The 17,037-nt window shown below is 39.0% G+C and overlaps 1 long non-coding RNA gene across 1 annotated transcript; it reads left to right on the plus strand.

Moving 5' to 3' along the window:
- The first annotated feature begins 151 nt into the window (after positions 1-151).
- LOC111272362 (uncharacterized) lies at positions 152-9,532 on the plus strand. The gene is made up of 3 exons (XR_002687478.2): positions 152-293; positions 7,453-7,520; positions 8,196-9,532. It is a non-coding gene; the product is annotated as an uncharacterized LOC111272362 (long non-coding RNA).
- The last annotated feature ends 7,505 nt before the right edge of the window (positions 9,533-17,037 follow it).

A 17,037-nucleotide genomic window follows, 5' to 3' on the forward strand; every position in this document is an offset into this window, starting at 1 on the left:
ACAAATAAGCACGCTATAGATGACGTAGGTTCAGTGGGAAAATAGCGAGAGGGAGGGAGGGAGGGAGAGAACGACGCAACGTTGCCGTTATTGCTCAACAAAACTCCGCAGAACAACTTAGCAATTAGCTTCAATGGCTGACAAGCGTTTGTGTAGTTAAGACTTGCCAAAGGTTGACCGTCGTCGGCACTGTCCCTAATCAAAGTATAGTTGGTTTGTGTCAGCAAATCTACGTGCGCATCAGCCGAAACATGCAGACGAAACCGGGCACATACACAGACCAAAGCTAATGTGTACGTGTTGATAATACTAGTAATGACGGAGAAATGTATGTGGAACTATTATAGGGAAAATATATTAATTACCGATAATTGAACCGTAATCATACCAGATAAGTTCTTGTTTTTTTACGCTGCGATATTTTAGTTATTTTGTTAAATCTTGAGATGCCAAACTTTTGCGTGCAGAAAAAAATTTAAAATCTACTTTGTTAGCTTTTTGTCCTAATAGCGGCTCCCGTCAAATCAAGCACTGTTAATTTGCTTAAAATGTAACCGCTCCAAAAAAAAAGTATTATCGTCCTGTACGGAATATATGTTTATATGTAGATTCAGATAATTCCCCAAATTCAAATTCTACTGCAGGTGTAGTGACTTTACATAGTGCAAGCGTTAGGTTAAACGTTTTTTACTTTGCCTTCACTTTATCGTACATATGTTACATATGATAGAATGAATGGGTCCCGTTGTATAAACAAGTTTTTAAAAAGATGGAATTAAACTACCCTGAATTGTGAGATAAGAACATTTTTTCCATTTACAAAATATTTGCACGCGCGCACGTGACATCTATAATCGTATAAGGGATTTGTTAGGAATTGCGCTGCTGTTTATTTTCCATAGTAAAAATTCATCTTTAATACGACAACGCTGAATAAAGATGTACAGAAAATATACAATGTCTAGCAGGTTGCTCCTTTGCGTCCTAGCTGTATGATATTACGACTGGATAGAAATACTACCAGTGACTGTCTACAATCGAAGACCATACGATTCGAAAACAACAAAACACAAATTATTGTCACGTACGCGGTACGTGGCCATACAACCTTGTAGGAACTCAGATATTATTGTTACAGCAAAATGATGTTAAGCTTAAACATAGACACAATAAAGCGAAGCGTAACGATTCTAGCTAGCTAGCTAGCTAGCTAGTTAAAAATGGGTCTAGTTAGTTCGGGTTTGATTGAACTCGTCTCGAGGAAACGCATAATAGCCTATTTCGGCCAAGACACGATCACGTGTAGTAATAATACGCATTGGTAGGTCATTTTGAGCATATAGGAACGTACTAGAACTACTGACGTTGATTGTATGCTAAGGTGAATAACGATCCATTGGTAATTACAACGGTATTTGCGCGGTACGAGGCTGCCGGTAATACGTGACGTAACGGTAGTTTACATTTGTATAATAGTTCTACATCTGTTCAGGGAAATTACGGTTCAACCGAATAAGAATATGGGAATACTGAGTCGGAGGGTATCATATAGGTCGATGCAGTTGATGGCCGGACTGGATGTCAGAGGAACATAGTTAAAATTTCTACTGTCAAAACCGTCAGGTAAAGTCGCGTGAGAGAAACATGTTTTTATAGCCGAGAAGCCTACTCATTCATATTATATTGATCATATATATAATTATAATAATGCATTGCAGTTGCTATTAACTATCTTCAATGAGCGCTCAGAAGACCATAATTTTCGTTAACAATAGGGATAAATACGTGATATGTTCATACGTAAAAGTAATGATAAATAGAACAAGTTGTAGGAGATAGCCTTGAGAGAAAGGAAAAACTTATGCCAGCGGAACATGGCTCGGCCTTTGACTACTACCATATTTATTGATTGTTTCTCCTCGTATGGTACACGCCAACGCAGAGTTATGGCGAAAAGGAAACAGTATGAAGGCTAACCATTGACTGAATGTAAGCGTTGTGTATATGTCGAAACTCAGCGTTATTACATTAGGAAGGGAAATCAGCAAAGTCATCGAAAAAGTTCAACAACTCCTATAGAAAGGACATACGCAACGTGAATTTTAATCTCCGTGCAATACAGAGACGATTAAAGATCTTCAGTGAAAAGGAGCAGGCCAAGCTGATCAATTGTCCAAGCTTTCTGCATTTAGATGTACGGAAACATACGAATTCTCGAACAGTAGAAAAGGATCAGTGTGATTGCAGTACTTTGTAGGTGGCTGCCAAATTCTAACTTTTGCTTGACTAAACAAAAGGCTACGAAACAAAGAGATAATATTTCTCAGTGGTTGGTTCTAGTATTACTTATTCGATATATCGCGAGCTCTACGAGCCGAAAGAGTTTATCGACAGTTGGTCAGGCTCAATAAAACTTTCCACGAGCCAATCCACATAGGTTTTATATCGCTTCTGTTAATCATCGAAGCACTTCCCAAGGAACTAAGTGGTATCTCAACGGCCCTTGTGAAATTTAACAACGAAGCATTCTAGCAGATAACATTTTTCCGCAATGCTACTGGCGTTAATGTTACCCCTTTCAAGATAGAGCTCTCGTTGATATTAGCAGAATTCACACAGTCTCTAGAAGTGGATGCTTTAAAGTTTGAACTTTCCTTTTAAATTTCAATTAAACTTAAGGCATGTTTTTTTTGTTGTGTCTATAGTGAGACGTGCACGATTCGCTCATACGTGTGTTATTATCATGCCGACCATGGCTGAATCGAAAACTACTCTCCATAAAAGCGTAGTTATTATTATCGTAGTTATAAAAAAGTGTGTGTGTTTCGTCCATTAGACCGACTTTTCACACTCGATATTGAAGAGAAGCGCATTTTCAGATTTTTGCTTAGCTCTTTTCAACGTTTGTTTATCAGGTGTACTTACTTTTGTAAGCAAAACTACGTAGTTTATAATCCACTCGAAGTATTTTCAGTACCAAAGTTTCAAATAGGCGCTTATGCAAACATACATTTTTGACTTACTTCACTTTTCTCCATTTTAATAAGCTTTCACAGGTCAGATAGGTAATATTAGTTTCTAGATCCGGTTGGGAGGACCTGTGGAGTGCAACTCGGACAGCGTTATTATTGGTGTGAGTAACAGGGAACGAAGCAGAGACAGGCCGTCTTTCATTACAATTGTGAAGTAAATGCAGGGTACGTTTCTGGGCAGCTCGATCCTAAGAATACGGCCCTAAGCAGAGGAAAACGCCTCGGGCATCGACACAACATGGACCAGGAGAAGTGCTTAGCGTGCAAAGGAAAGTCGAAGTGGGAAGCTCGCCGATGGCAAAAGAAAAGTCAGCCAGTGTCGAGATGAGTCGAATGGCTGCACAGACACTTTAGAGAGAAGTGCTAGAAAGGCAAGGACACTTGTGAGTAGCAGGACGCGTGTATGTGCAACAACTGTTGTGTAAAGCTTGTGCAAGTTGAGCGGTCAAATCAGTCGAATGACGAAGCCTATGCAATAGATGGAAGCAACAGAACTATAGGAGCATGCTACTGTTACGTATATTAGAGTATGTTCTAGTAGATCGTGTACCAAGTGGCAAAAAAGTTCCATTCACATATATACATATATACTAGATTGACAACACGTATAATCGGGCTCTTGGTTTCTAAAAACGGACAAAAAATTAGTTTAGCCTAGCTGTGCTGTAGTTATTATGTAAGTTGATATTGTATAAAACGTTTGTATTTAAGAGATGGTTTGCGTGGGCGGTAACTTGTGTTAGTGTTTGCCAACTCGACGCTTTGTGGTGAAATCTACCTTTATTTGAGAGCAATCAATTGTAATCTGATGTGTTTTGGTTTTATATGAACGTGTGCGTAATGGTACATGCATTGCTCGGCTTTATGACCACCAGTGTTGAATTTTATCAGTCCCACATTTAGAGTCCCCGCTGACCTTCGTGCGCGTGCAAACGACCTTGCTCAGTCAGTATTCCTCTCGGCCGCTGCAGTATAACCCTGATCCCTGCAGTCTGTGAATGTTTCACATGTATATACGTTACGCATTTCAATAAAATATCCTCTATTCCGAGAAAACCTATGTAGCAGGTAAACAGGCTGTCGGCTTCTCGTTTGTCGCCCATAGACATGCAGTCAATGTGGCTAGTAATGAATAGCATATACGGTCTGTCCTCTCCTCCGGAATTTCTGCAGGAATGTATTAAACACACTGCTTACTTAAACGTATTTGCTTTATGCTATAAAACTGTTTTGAAAATAGTCCTGGTCGAAATTAATGCATGTTTGACCCTAACCATCATTCCTGCATCACGCCAAATTAGTCCGGACAGTTGTCAAAGAGAAAAAAATCTCACGACTAACCCTCCGTACTCTGTTCGTTCTTTTCGAGATCCTTTGTTTTTTCGAAGATTCCACTCCGCTTATGCGCTCTACTTCTCTTCGTTTCGTCGCTATTTTCGATTTCGTGATCCCCCTTTGTTGTCCTGTGAATTTCGTACTCCTGACCGGTTCTCCCTTCCGTCTGTCTGTCCTTCCACAGACGAATCGAGCTACGAGAAATTCACTGTCACTGCGGACCCACATGGCCCACTGAGCTGAGCTGGGTCCCGTCGGCCCTTGTAGCCCAGTAGTGCACAGAAAAGTGAGACTGGCTTTGTACAATCGACGCTTGCAAGAGTAATGTACTACGACGAAGATTTCCTATCTGACTTACTCTGTTTTTTTCGTTGTCACTGCTGTCTCGAGCTTCAAGCCGCTATCGTCGATGGCTTACACTACCTTTCGGCCTGGCTTCTTCTTTCGTTGCTCGCCTTTTAAAAAAAGCTTTCTTTGCAAGAAACGAAAGAAAGTCCTTAAATCACCGTGTATGGCCGGATGAGGACTCATGAGACCTTCGTTAATTCCCTGTCTGGTTAGCGTATACACTCGTTTGCACATAGGTCCACATGCACGGTCACAGAGGGGGGTTTCGCCTTTTTGCCTTCACCGTCCTCCTTTGCTCCGAAAAGGAGAAAGAACACGTGTGCCTGCTTTTGAGCACCCTGAACGGCATTGAACCGTTGATTTCAGATCATAGCCGTCTGTTCTGCTTGGACACTGGGGGGTGTCTCCAGGGGTGTCGGTACCAGTTGACGGTAGTCGTTTCAGTTATGCTCTGCTTATCATAATGTCCTGCTAAAGCACGAACCCCAAAAATAAAATGTAAAGCATCCAAGAATCTGTACGGCGAATGCAGGCATAATTTATTGATATACTAAGGATAAGCTTGTTCATAACGGATATAATTTTCGTTAGAAAACAATTTTACGTCAAAATCAGAAGCCAAGGAGAGACAATAGGCTGCTTTAAAATGCTTAAACTTCACAGTCCAATTGACATAGTTCCGTCAGATTCATTACAGTTAAGCGAATTAGATCGAAACTATTTCCGTACGCTTTTCCGAACGCGTTCCGTACGCTTCTACCAAGCCTCAGACCGAACGCAAACGTTTTTATTAAATCTAGGCTCTTATATAGTTTATCTTGTTATCTATAAGGGCAATGGACCCAGTATACCCGTGTTCAAACAAACCCATAAGCTGCCTATGGGATCAGTTATTCCTCTGCAGATATTCACGGGGAGCACTCGTTGTTTAAGCCATGTACACTAATTAAAGTGCGTGAAAGCATTGTACATTCGAGTTCAAATCCGCTGTCAAAAGTTATTGAGACAAAAATGAGAAAAAATATCGAGAAAAAAAAAGCCCTTGCCATATTGAGTGGCAGAAGGATCGCTTTTTGAAAAGCAACAAATCGACCTATAATGCATGTACATACACATGCCCCCCATCAATTTTCGTAGTGACCTGATAACATTTAACCAAATTTTCGTACGCCGGTTTAGTCTGACTACAATGCGACAGGTATGCTGGCGAAAACGACATTCTCAGGCGTAAAGTTTTCTTTTAGATTTAGTTTAACAGCTGTTGGAAGAGCTATTACTTTTTGAGATACGTGAAATCGTTTTTGTACTTGACCTTTTTTGTGGGAACGCTTTCTTCAACAGCATGGCTTTAACAGCATCGAGGGCTTTAAAAGCTTGACTGAGACAATGATGTCAATTGAGTTGATAGCCAAGGAAGCTTATTAATAAAATTATTTGGGACAGTTAACAAGAACAGCTTCCTTCTCTGCGTCAAATATACCGGCTCAGTTCTTTAATTTTAAGCAGACAAGTTTAAATATACTGTTAAATATATTCGGAAGCAGCTTTAATCGATACTAATATTATAAATAGCTATGACATTGTTTTTATTATTTATGTTAATTATTATAATTATAGTGTTCTATTTACCCACTAACACTATCGCTTCACATCTTGTATAAAATTATCCTAGGTCAAAACCAACACAAGCTGATAGCTTGCTTAAACATTCGGTGGAAAAATAATCTGAAATAGCTGATCTAAAAAAAAAAAAGAAGAAGTTCATCCAAGCAGAAACTTACGCGCACGAAATACTATGGTAACTTTAGTTTGCCTGCATTTTGCAGATCCGCATGCAGATCGATGCGGTGAATAGTTGTTTTGTTGTACTCCAGTAGACGTCCAGGTCAGCTTACCTGTTTGAGGAAAACGGCCATTTTTACCGATCCTCAAAATACGTTCCTTCTATGCGACAAGATGACTGGTAGGAAAATACGGCCTTTTCGTTCTAGCCTTTTGACAAATTTGTTTGCTTCTACGCTCACCATACGAGGTTTTTATATAGACAGCGGTTGACATCTAGCAGCTATGACAATATCATAGGCCTCTCGTTTAGCTATCGTCAAACATATATATATATATATATATATATAGGCATGTATATGTTCCTCTTATGAAATCCTCGTGACAAGTAGCTCGTCAACAGACGCTGACGAAGCTGCTTTTTTAACGAAGATCTGCGCATCGGAATGAGACAGATACTGCGTTCGTTGTTTGTCTAGGTTTCAACAGATGCCTGTCTATAAAGCTATGGCACTAGTTCTCGAAATATGGATACAACAAACTATCATATTTGCCTGGATACGTCATTGATATAGCTATTAATTGTACTGCGAATAATTAAGACGCCTTCTTTAACTCTTTTTTTTTTTTTAATCTTAAATACGTCATTTTATTTTTATATTTTGGCTCTACGAGATTGTTTTTTTCCTTATGTTTATCTTCGATAGTTTTTGAGTGATTGAATTTTCTAAGCAGATATTTAAGCAATGAAATACTGTCGGGAGTTCTGTTTTTCAGTTTCTTTTTGATCTGTTTATTCTTGAAATGTTAGAGTACACTCCAGGACTGCAACGAGGCGAATTTAACAAAATTACCAGATATAAGTATATATTATCTATAATATAAAATACCCAAATCCTGTAAAGGCAAAAGTATTCGTATACGGTTTATCGATAAAACAAGCAAATTATTACAGTGTATTCCTTCGAAGAAGACTCCCAGCGTCGACCTGCGTTGTGATTTGCATCTATATAAAAGGGAATTGTAAGTATATCCTTTGTTCTTGCGTAAATTGCGTTACCGCTTGCCTACAAATACATTAATGGGATTCTTTATAGTAGCGGTAAACAGCTTTCCCAGTCGGAGTCTTGTAGGAAAGCAACGTTTCCGTAACTCTAATTCTGCAGATGCAAATATCTCACGTAGATTAACAAAGGAATCCTTCTTAACTGAAGTCGTTTCAGATTTTGAATATCTAGATTTTTATTTGGAACTATTTATCCACTTGTTAAGACAAATAATAGTATTTTTTTTCGTATAAAACCGCAAATCGATTTCGAGTTTTAAATCGTAACGGCTGTTAACGGTGGCATTTTCACTTCCCCATTACCGAGCTGTACAATCTTTGTCAAATTTCGCAAATTGTCCATCCGTATCAATAACTTATTACATTAATTTTTAACTAATACCATTCGGTCTGGCTAACTTTGACCTATTAAATTCTATATAGATAAAATGTAGTAATAGCAGCAGCAGCAGCAGCAGCTCTTCTACAACAGCCTTAAAAACTTAATTAATTTTATATAAAACATATGAAGGGGAAACAGGTACCGAATGCCTATTAATTTATTAAAATTACAATTCAAAAGAGCACTTTATCAAGTACATATTTATCATGGAACTAGTAAAATATCATATTCTGAATCTATTTTTTTCCAGCGCCGCCGTTCGACATTTTATCAGACTCCATAGAACTACTACCAAGTTCATAACTATTAATGACGATACTATAACTCCGCCAAGTCCGATGAAACAACACTAGCTAAGCTATCTACAATGAGTGGCCTCGAGTTACACATGTAAATCGAGTACGAAAATCTTTATTCTGTTAGTAAATAAACAAGCATAATATATGACGAGAGGAAGATTATCCGAACTATCCGATCAATCAGAAGAAGCCAAATATTATTTTGATCTTAACGGCATTGGCTTATGTAACGAGCATCGTAAATATTTTGTTACTAGCATGCCGTACGATACACACGTTTACGGAAACGGCGGCAAACTCACCGCAAAACAGCAAAAAACACAAAGCATGTAATTAGCTAACAATTCCGAACGTTATCATCCTAATTATATGTGACAACAGAAACTAATTATCTGCAAATATTGTGTAAAATCATTTACGTTTTTGACAAGCACAAGGGCCATTATACCTATAATTACGAAGATTCGATATGAAAGCTAGAAGATCTACTAACAAAAACGATGCGAACGGATGCAGTTATATGTGGTATCTTCGTAAACTTATCACGCCTATCTTCAGATGATTCCGAATAACCTATAGCCTTATATGTAGTCAACAGAATAAAGCTAAACGATGACTCTTGTTATAAGATAGAAAGCTTTTGCTATAAAAGGAATAATGTGTCGGTATAATTTCATAACCGACAACAATCCGTTAATGATAATATCTAAACTTGATAGAGTTCTATTACCTTCGCTGATGGTACATCGCAGTAACCTAATTAAGATAATAAATGCCCAGAAGCAAACTAGCATTAAAACGCTGAGCTTCTATCGCGACTACTGCAAAAAAGTCAAGGGTTCAATCAAACGTTTATAATAAATAAGTCTGTGATGCGATTTTTCACACAAAACAACTTATAATATTATTTTGTACACGAAAAAAAAGTCATATGAAATACGAAATAAGGAAGCTATAATACAAGTTACATACACAATATGTAACTAGATAACAAAGAGCTGAAAAATTCAAGGAAGCGCTAGTCTTAGTGTATATATATATATATTATAGTAGACGAAGTAGTAACCGAAGCAAATGAAATATACACATTTATGATACTCTGCAGTAGAGTAATAATAAAAGAGCTTTATAAAGAAAATTTCGGTTGGATCAAAATCTAAAAAACAATAGATGATCAGATCAACGGGGTCACAGGAATTGTACAAGCTGTGTGATAGATCTGCTCTCGAGCTCGAAGTTCATGAATAGGAAATGCCTAAAGAGTATTCTAACAAATTGAAAATGAGCGGTGCTAGACTCGATAAAAGCAACTATTTATTGATTACTGTTGACGCTTCAATTAACTGGTTGGCAGGATTCCAAAAGCAAAGCACTGCCTCTTAAGGACCTACACGGGATTCGGATACTTAAAATTATTATACCTGAGAGTAGGGCATAATTTATTGGCAAGCGATTTAGGTAAATTCTATCTTCGAAGGAGTGGCTCGTGTCAACCCACACCAAGCAACGCAGCTGAGCACGCTATTCATACTGTTAACTAAAATTCAAAACGAATGATGTCTAGAATTGACTAGGCAGACACAAATTATACTTACATTATGCCTACATTTATTACTGAGCGATGTTCGCTATATGATACGTTTTTCTCACAAATCAAACGGTAGACCGCCCAACTCCTAGACCCTTTTGTGGTGCTTCGAATATGGCTTTTGCTAAAAGGGAATGACGATTACTTTTCCTAGCGACTGACACAGCGCTGCCTGTAATCATTCGTATATATAGAAACAAAACAATACACAAATATCGGCTTGAAAGGTTTTCGGACTCACGTTTTTTCCCCATTGCAGCAGGGAACAAAGTCGACACACTCACATGACTCTGCCACTCCATCGTAACTGTCTAATTCAATATCAACGGCCAACCAGCCAGCAGCTTGGCCACTGCTTTACTACGATTAGGAACGTATGGTCGATTCGGAAAGAACTCGTTCGATTGAGTTTTCTCTCCGCCTTTCTGTCCATTGGGTTTCTTAGCTGCTTCGGCTCTAACTATGCCCTAGGGAACGCACGTTGATTAAGCTTTCTCCCATTTGCGAGGAAGGCAGTCTTACAGACATCTCCATCATCGTTTGCCGTCGTACCGCTCTGTGTTGGTCCTAGATTCACGGAAAGCAAAGGCTTGGAAGGGCCGGGCCAAGGAACAGGCACCCGGAAGCGAAAGACCACTATTATGAACTAGGTCAAGTCCACACTTTCTGATGCCATCATTTCAAGATCTGTGAGCTTATTCGCTTTTCATCATTTATGTCCCACGTTTTCATCGCGGCGAACAATTTTTGTGTGACCACCTCACAGCCAGTATTTCCGTTAAAGAAGTTATGAAGGTCGCATTTCTCTGCAAGGTCGTACAAAACGACAGAGATTCCCACTATGTGCAGGTAGCTTGCCACTATAAGCTGTGGAGGTGCCAAATACAAATTGCTTAGGGATATGCGTTAAGAATCGACGTTTAACTTAGTTTACCTCTATGCATATGTGAGAAATGTATCACTGATCGATCTGGAAGGTGGCTTCCAGTCAGATTATGTTCACTCTGGAGAAAACTCAAACTGCTGGACCTAGCCTATGTTGGGGGCACCATTTTCCTTCGCATGCTACATTTAGACGGTACATGGTTGATGGCCTAAAGCGAAGAGTCAAGAAGAGAAACACATGCAAGTAGATAATTAATTTTTAGTTTTTCGAAAAGGACACTGTTTCTTGCCTTATTTTATAGTGATGTAGTGAGAACAAGGTCTACGGCGGTTAGGTTGAAAAAACGGGAAAAATTTGCAGCCTGACTAATCGTTTGTTTTATCTTTCAGGGCCTACCTATGAGCAGTAAATAAAAGGTGCCTGGGCCCGAGCTACGTTAGCGGAAAACGTATACACTTTAGTGTAAAATCAATTATTGAAATAAGATGATTTTAATAAACAGGGAATGAATTTAGTTTACGATCTGCATAGCCCCATACAAGCTGAGTCGATAAAAGCGCTAAAATAAACGTTCGACTGTGTAGCAGATTTCGTATCATCATCATCAGTGTATAATCCCGTTGAGGTACGAGCGATTCCTTATTAAAATAACGAAGTATATTAGCGTTAGGCAAGTACGTCGAAGTATTGCACTTCATTTTCGCTCGACGTTGATTTTAGGATGGAGGCCCTTTAGTCAAAGTAACAAATTTAATAATAATACCAAAGTCACTGTAACAGTCATAATCCAAGTAATGAAAACAGGCGTTTATATATCTCGGAATGTCTATCATATCCATCCATGTGTACCTATTGATAAACAGAACAATTAGAATCAGCTTCACTCGACTGAATAAAGCTTCTTTGATATGTTCCGAGAAGAGCTCTCATACCGCTGAGGTGGTTAGTTGAGATCTGACCTACGCCGATTCAGCCAAGAGCAGAAGACCCGATTTGTACGAAGGAGATATAAAGCATAAAAAAGCGTATAATCTGTCTGAACGTTCTAGCTAAGGTAAGGGAAGACAAAGATCGTTACGAAGACAACGTGACCCTTTCTCTGTGAGCTGATGGACAGCACGCCTTTTGCTTGGCAATGGCTTGGCAGTGCCATCATCTTTTGAGAGTGTTATACTGCGGTGTTATCTTCATGAAAATTCTTCATATGAGTCAAGTATGAAGTAGGTCCTTATAAACTGATTTGAATAATTTTCAGTTAGCACAAAGGCGTAGATAAACGCTACTATCAAATTTAGAATAAATTTAGATAGACCACACGTTTCTAGTATCGGGAATGTTTTCGACAAGAAGGATTTGCTTCTGTAGATAAGCATTTAATACAGAAAATCTCGTACATCACTTTAGCACTCTACTTGTGACAAATGTTAATTTAGAACTAACAGTAATTAAATATGATCAGGTAGGTGCGCCTGAAAAAATTGTATTTTTTTAATTTTTTTAAAAATTCTTACGCATTTCTTCACACACAATGAAAAAGATATATAATGATGTCAATTAAAATTTAGCAATTTTAGTTTTTAGCGAGACTAAGACAAAGCACAAAAAGTAAAGCACGATAGGGGTGGTGTCTAGGCTAGTTAAATACCTGTTTCAAGGGTACCAAGGAGCGCCGTCCTAAACCCCACCAATGACACATTGATCCTACGCAATTTGTTACTACAAACACAAAAACGCAAAACAAGTTACTAAGATAAAGAATTACATTGTAACCAAAGTCGAACAACAAACGCTAATTGAAAATGACTCATCTTCTGTTAAAAATACGACCACAGCAAGCCAATGATTAAAACTATTGTATAAACACTGAGCACCTGCTGGACAATATGAGCCTATTTGAGCCACGAAAATTTGAATAACAAACCCTTTTGTCCCGGGTACAGTTGACCTAGTAGGCAAGAAAGGCAGGACATATGTTTTTTCTTCAGTCGGGCTGACTACTGAATCTAATCAGTTAACCTCGCGTCCTACCGTTATCCGAGGCTAACAAGACGGTCAATTTAAACGAAGTGAACTCGCATGCCGGCAATCGAACCATGTCGTGCAATACGTACGACAACTGGTGGCATGGAGTCATTTTCCTTCGGAACTATAGACACTGGCGATGTTTACCGAATTAATTAGAGAAATTTAATTGGCCGCAATAGCTTATGAGCGTACTCTTGAAAATGTCCGTTGTGTTCTATCGTGGTAATTATGCGTATTCATCTCTTCATTAGCTAAGCATTCAATGATTGGCCACTAACATCGGCCACGTATACCTAATATACATTAGTTATCTAATGACTTAGTTTTAATCACAGCTAACGGCCAGTCGCCACTCATTACAAGCTGTCCATGTAATGGAGATTTATTAGCACTACGCCGTACGTAGATTAAGACTCCTAGCCAGGACGGCCGGCCATCTTCCGTTGCTTCCGATATAACCTGTCTGAGTGGTGAAGATTTCGTGTGATGAGGCAGCCTGTGAGGGCAGGCGATGAGATTTGTTCGCGGCACAGGTCCAGGTGGACGGAAGATAGTTATAAAATCAATACAAACCCGCGTCTGGCAGTGTACATCCGCTCACATCAGTAACGCGCCAGGAAACAGATTATTGTTAGCGACTCACTGCAGATTCCACCGCGGTTGAGCTATCAACATTACGCTGAAGCTCAAGAATAGATATTAATACAATCTGAGTTCAATATACATTTCTACATGTACAGATAAGGTAATTGCTTTTAATTACTTAATTTTTGTTCGCAAATTTATTGACTACATACGCGCTTACTGCCTCGACAGGAGGCGAGATAAAACTCCGCTTGTCTCTAGCGGAACGGATCAACGTGGCATGTTTACCCATTCCTCTGACGATACATAGAGCACCGACAGGGTCACGTGCAATAACCAACAACAGTATCGTCAGGTAGTAGCGGCGTACGCAAAAAAACCTACTATAGAAAGGCTTCTACTTTGTTATTCGAGAGCCATTCAACGAAGGTAGCTACCGGCAAAAGGGCTTGAAGTGAGAGAACCATTTGTGCCCTGCACTCTGCGTTCGGGGCTCCCCCTCGACCAAAATGATAGGCATGCATCGTTCGCTGTTCGGAGCGCGCGGGAGCGTTTGAAAAAGGTGTTGGTGGATGCCTATGCGAAAGGTGGAAGTCGAAAAGCAAATGCCGCGTTTGCCTTAACTCGAGCACCCTCCCGCCTATACGTTTTATAGCCTGTGGAGCAGAAGCATTTGTTACTCGGTGCGTCGTTGTGCTCAGCGTAAAATTACAGCGACCCTCACAATTGTTGGCGATGACAAGAAAGGGCGGTTTTAGTGATGAAAGTGGCACACTTTTATTCGTACAATGAAAAAAATAGCGGTAGTCAAAAAACGTGTCTGAAAACAAAGCTAGCAGCATAAAAATGTTTAGGTCCTGTGAAATTGAAAAAATGATAAAAGTTATGGGCTGTACCACGAAGATTCAGACCGTGCTAAGCCGTCGCTAAGAAGGCAAGAACAAGCTAAGAGTAAAGCGGTAAGCGTTTCGCCTGAAAGATTGTTCAGATATGTTATGACGCCGATGATCTAGGACATTGATCAGTAATTATATTCCTCTGATATAGGTCATTCGAGTACACGTTGCTAATGTGCATAATGGTACTACGCTCTAAGCTGTACGATTTTGTACTGTGGTCCACTGTTTTACTGAACTTGCTGAATTAATTTTGTCGTCCGGTTCCGTCAACCAGATTGTGCCACATTTTAGTTTCTGTACTGCGATGTATTAGAGAAAGCTCCGATATGCAAATACGTCTGTGGTAGCAGCACACGCAGCTACACAGTTTATGCAAATAAAAGACGTTATCAAGCCTGTTATATGGCAACAGAGTTGAGAGCTTCCTCCAGTTGTACAAAAATGACAGGCTTTTTGCGATATAAAATCTTGCCATTATAACACAGCCATTTCATGCATAAACCAACAGCAGGTACCTGACAAAAACGAAATAATCAAACAAGGAGCTTCTCGGCTCCTCTGATTATCGAAGGCAAGATCTAATGAAGAAGTTTCCCTAGTGTTTTCTTACTGATGATTAGATGATTTTTTTTTGTCTAACAATAAAGGCTACGCGGCTCAAAGGTTAACATTGGTTTCTATTTTTTCTTAGTTCTTCCTGAAGACGATAGGAATACCTTACGTTCGTTTGTTAAAACGTAATGTGACAATACCTATAGCTACAGGTTCTGCAGTAACATTGAACATCGGTAAGACCCAATAGTGAACAGCAAACGAGATTTGTAAAAGGCACAATGTAATGGCATCAGGGGTATTTTACTTCTTGCTTATTAGACCGACCTGAATATTCCTAGATAATGTTGAAGAATAGATATAGCAATGATAAGGGTAATAGTCTTTTTTAGCTTCAAACACTACAATTCGCCAGGGAACGGCACGATCTTTGAACCCAAAGGTGTAGCTCAGAATCGTAAAATGCCTCCTTTAATGTACTACATCTCATACTAATGGAAGGAAAATTCTATAAAAATAAAGTTAGGCTAATCGTTGGAACTGATAAATAAAAAAGGTACGACAAAATTAACTGACTAACGGTTTAATCGTAGTAAGTACGACCTTCGTACTTCGTAAACGTAATCTCATAATAATGATAATGATGTAATCATCTTCTCTGAAAAACGGACACCTGCCAATTACCTTTGATCGAGTAAGTAATAAGATTTCTATTAAATATTGCTTCGATTTTATGTTCTGTCTAATTTTCTTTTCTAGTTTTTGTAGGCCTCTTGAAGTTCTCAGGAGACGCGATTCCCTAGCGCTTGCGCAAAACCGTTGCTTTAACCAGTCTAAGACACGGCTTTCGAACTCAAAACGAAAATATGTTAAGTTTTAGGCCCATTGAGGTGTTAGTGCAAGAATAAAGTACTCGTGAAGGAGCTCGTGAGTGAAATCTAATAATATTAAGCTTCACTCCAATATATTGCCCATGATAAGCTTTTCGTGGTTCTTTACCTTAACACAGCATCGAGTTTTCCGAGGGTCTCTTTTTAGGAGAAGTTGAATTTCAAACTCAGTAGTAACGTGTTATTATTCACATACCGAGAGCTTTGTAAAAACTTACCTAACTTAGCATGCTATAGTTCTCTCGATCGCTATCTATATTGGTCGTATCATGCAGGGTATCAAAAAAACAATCTATTAAACCGGGATACGGGTAGAATACTATTCGTCCAACTTAACTCTTTGAAAACTTATTATCAAGATACAGTCTTGCATTGCGATCAAAGTGTGCGGATGCTTAACTCTGTTGGAATTAAAAATCGTCATTTTTATTAAAGTCCTCTTGACCAAGCAATGCAACGGAATATTGAAGTGAATTTAAATGTATTCGCCGCCAGTCAATACACTATGGAAAAAAAAAGTCTATGGAAAACGTTTCCCATGCACCGAATGATAATTTTGTCAATGCTAGCTCTTACATATTCGAATGGCAGTTCGTGTAAAAATTATGAAAATTAAAAAGAAAACGCTTATGGCAGGGGTTATACATTGCTGATGTGAGCTGCTAATCGAAAACACGAGAATCGCTTGCAACGTCCCCATCTAAACGCTTTTTTACGATTTAACTCGTTAATTACATAATGACACGCTACCATCAATCCTAACACCAGTTCTCTCTGTGAGACAGCTGCTGCTGTAAGTCAATCAGCTCAGTGTTACCGTGACAGGGAACAAATGACCAGGACGCACTCGAGAGCCCCTAGGGACTCTCAAAAAACTATTTAACAATTCTGCTTGAAAGGGAGGGCTGCAAGCGCACCTTCCAAATTAATACCTATGGAGCGAAACAGCAGCAGTATCTTATACGATGACATTATTTCACGCCATGATTTAAACGGTCGTTGGCAATTGCAGTACTTTACTCGAAAAGTACTTAACAAGCAATTTTCATGCCGCTCTGTTACAAAGCCCACTATGGTAAAATAGTGTTTAATAGAAGCTGTGGGAGAATCACATCGACACTGGTTTACTAATACCGTTAGGGTTGCTTCGTGATTCCAAAGGAAGTATCAGAATTTTGGTACTTGATGTCAAAGGACGTGTTATCTGATTGAAACTAAACAGACAACTATCATTTAAGGAAGTAGGTATGAACAATCACTAAAAAGGTCGCTAAGATGTGTGAATCTGCATATTCGTATCTCAGTCATATATATATATATATATATATATATATATATATATATATATATATATATATAACCAGGGTG

This window comes from Varroa jacobsoni, unplaced genomic scaffold (assembly GCF_002532875.2).
Source record: "Varroa jacobsoni isolate VJ856 unplaced genomic scaffold, vjacob_1.0 contig02065, whole genome shotgun sequence".
Taxonomy (NCBI): Eukaryota; Metazoa; Arthropoda; class Arachnida; order Mesostigmata; family Varroidae; genus Varroa; species Varroa jacobsoni.